General features: G+C 46.9%; 1 pseudogene; it reads left to right on the top strand.

Moving 5' to 3' along the window:
• The first annotated feature begins 343 nt into the window (after positions 1-343).
• Positions 344-1421, top strand: LOC105885685 (glyceraldehyde-3-phosphate dehydrogenase pseudogene; annotated as a pseudogene).
• The last annotated feature ends 1981 nt before the right edge of the window (positions 1422-3402 follow it).

The raw sequence follows: 3402 nt of genomic DNA on the forward strand, positions 1-3402 counted from the left end.
AAGCAGAATTCAAAAATGAAGGCCCCATAGGGCAGTGTTTATGGCAGCCTCCTTAAAGATGGCTGTTTATCCTAATGCCCAGTCCTTATATGACTATCTTATGATGCATAGACTGGTTCCTGCAATGCTTAAGATTATGGCCCCATTTAGCATGGTTGAAGAGCAATGAGTTGGAAACCTTCTGCTCAGGAATTATCTGTGAATAAGGTGGACACAGACTTCCTTGATTTCTCTGTATATCCTTCTAGTAAAGATATATACATACACTCACATAATAATAAACTCTGGCTCTCTGGTCCTCCCGTTCGACAGACAGCCGCATCTTCTCACACAGCGCCAGCACCGTCTCCCAGACACCATGATGAAAGTGAAGGCCGGAATAAATGGCTTTGGCCGTATTGGGCGCCTGGTCACCAGGGCTGCTTTTAACTCTGGCAAAGTGGATATTGTCGCCATCAACGACCCCTTCATTGACCTCAACTACATGGTCTACATGTTCCAGTATGACTCCACCCACGGCAAGTTCCATGGCACGGTCAAGGCGGAGAACAGGAAGCTTGTCATCAAGGGCCAGCCCATAACCATCTTCCAGGAGCGAGATCCCACCAAAATCAAATGGGGTGAAGCGGGTGCTGATTACATCATGGAGTCCACTGGCATCTTCACTACCCTGGAGAAGGCTGGGGCTCACCTAGATGGGGGTGCCAAAAGGGTCATCATCTTTGCCCCCTCTGCTGGCACCCCCATGTTTGTGATGGGCGTGAACCACAACAAGTACCAAAACAACCTCACCATTGTCAGCAATGCCTCCTGCACCACCAACTGCTTAGCCCCCCTGGCCAAGGTCATCCATGACAACTTTGGCATCGTGGAGGGACTCATGACCACAGTCCATGCCGTCACTGCCACCCAGAAGACCGTGGATGGCCCCTCTGGGAAGATGTGGCGTGATGGCCGTGGGGCTCTCCAGAACATCATCCCTGTGTCCACTGAGGTGGCCAAGGCTGTGGGCAAGGTCATCCCCGAGCTGAACAGGAAGCTCACTGGCATGGCCTTCCACATGCCCACTGCCAACGTGTCCGTGATAGACCTGACCTACCATCTGGAGAAGCTGTTCAAGTATGATGACATCAAGAAGGTGGTGAAGCAGGCAGCAGATGGCCCCCTCAAGGGCATCCTGGGCTACACTGAGCACCAGGTTGTGTCCTCTGACTTCAACAACAACACCCACTCTTCCACCTTTGATGCTGGGGCTGGCATCGCCCTCAACGACCACTTTGTAAGTTCGTTGCCTGGTATTGGTACGACAATGAATTTGGCTAATCAGCAACAGGGTGGTGGACCTTATGGCCCATATGGCCACCAAGGAGTAAAAGTCCCGGACCATCAGCCCCAGCCAGAGCACCGAGGAAGAGAGAAGCCTCAGCTGCTGGGGTGTCCCTGCCTACTCAGTCCCCACCTCACTGAGAATCTCCCTTACTCACAATGCAGTTTCCATGCCAGAGCCCCTGAAGAATGGGAGGGGCCTAGAGAGCCCCACCTTGTCATGTACCATCAATAAAGTTCACTGTACTAGGCCAAGGCCCAAAAAATAAATAAATAAATAAAATAAACTGTTTTTTGAGCAGTTTAGGGTCACAGCAAAATTGAGTGCAGTGTACAGAGAGTTCCCATATACTCCCTGTCCAAGGCATGCACAACTTCCCTCACTGTTGATATTATGCACCACAGTAGTGCATTTGCCAGGCTGTGTTATATTTTTTATTTGCTTCTATAATATACGAACTCCAAAACAGGACTCTTATTTAGCTGACACTGCATTAAGGGCGTCTAGTTTGTCCAGGCACCACACAGCCCAGGTGCTGTGGTGAGTGAGGGGAGCGTGAGGAGATGCTAAAGGAAAAGACGCAGTGTGCACGTCTCAGAGATCCAAGTCCTGCTGGGAAATCCGACCACACACATAAAATGACTGAAGAATTCTTTTTCTGAATAATAATACATTAATGAAAGCAATGCACATAAAAGGCACATTTACTACTTCAGCAATACAGATTTTGAGATCACGTGGATGTGGAGTGGGTTGAAATGTACCTTCTGTACCATTTCAGATAATAAAAGGTAGTACAGCAGAGCATAAATCACTTCATGGAGGCCATACTTAGTCTGTTTTAGGAAGCAAATAGTTTTCCAGTATTTCCTAAGCCACTTTAGAACCAACTACTTAAAGAGGCAACAATGTGCTTATAGTTATTATAGATTGTTCTAACTTATTAAAGCAGGTCCATTGTAAGCATTACTTAACAACCATTGGCTTTTATTCAACATGTTTGAGCTGCTTCTCTGTGACCACAGGAAGCAGCATGATGCCATGCAAAGAGACCTGGCTTTGGCGCTGGAGACAGGCATTTTGTTGTACCTTTGCCGTATGCTAGCCTGTGACCTTGATCATAAGGCTTTGTTTGCCTCTCAAAGTGTCAGCACTTAGTAATGTTGATGTGAGGATGCTGGGACAGCTCACATCAAATGCCTAACTTAGGCTGGGCATGGTGGCTCACAACTGTCATCCTAACACTTCGGGTAGCTGAGGCGGGAGGATTGCTTGAGGCTAAGAGTTTGAGAGCAGCCTGAGCAACATAGCAAGACCCTGTCTTTACAAAAAAAAAAAAAAAAAAAAATTATCCAGGCGTGGTGGCATGCACTGGTAGTCCTGGCTACTCAAGAGGCTGAGATAGCAGGATCGCTTGAGCATAGGCATTTGAGGTTGCAGTGAGCTATGATGACACCACTGTGCTCTAGCCTCAGGGACAGAGCGAGATACTATCTCAAAACAAACAAATAGACACGCCTAAAATGGTGACTGACACATGGTGGCTTCATCATAAATATATGGCCATTTTCTTGAAAAGCATGGAGAAACGACTGCCAAATTGGAACCAATAGGAAACATAACAAAATGATTTAGAAAATACACATATTATAATTGTGGCTAACTTGTTCTCCAGTTATTCTAAATGGTTGAGATTTTGCTTAGGACTTGAGTTCTATGAAGTTGTGATTATGATTCCAGAGTGGATGGCCATGTTGACACCTTGGACATTTAGGTAGGAGGGTCTTAAGTACCTGCCATATATTGAAGTTCTCAGAAGCATATTCCCCATTCTGAGCTATTTGTCAATGTCTGAGATTTCGTGGACCTGCCAAGTAGCAGTGCCAGTTGGGTTTTAACCTGTGGGTCACCTGGTTCTTGGTATGGTGTGGATTGCTTTCAGCAGGCAGGCAGTGGGGTCAGTTTGTTGATTGTCACCTCCAGTGAAGGACACTTGTCCAGAAGACAGCTACCAAATTGCTAGACAGGCTTATCTACACTCTGGAGCATTTTATTCACACACAGCTTCCAATGTG

Source organism: Microcebus murinus, chromosome 2 (genome assembly GCF_040939455.1).
Source record: "Microcebus murinus isolate Inina chromosome 2, M.murinus_Inina_mat1.0, whole genome shotgun sequence".
NCBI classification, from domain to species: Eukaryota; Metazoa; Chordata; class Mammalia; order Primates; family Cheirogaleidae; genus Microcebus; species Microcebus murinus.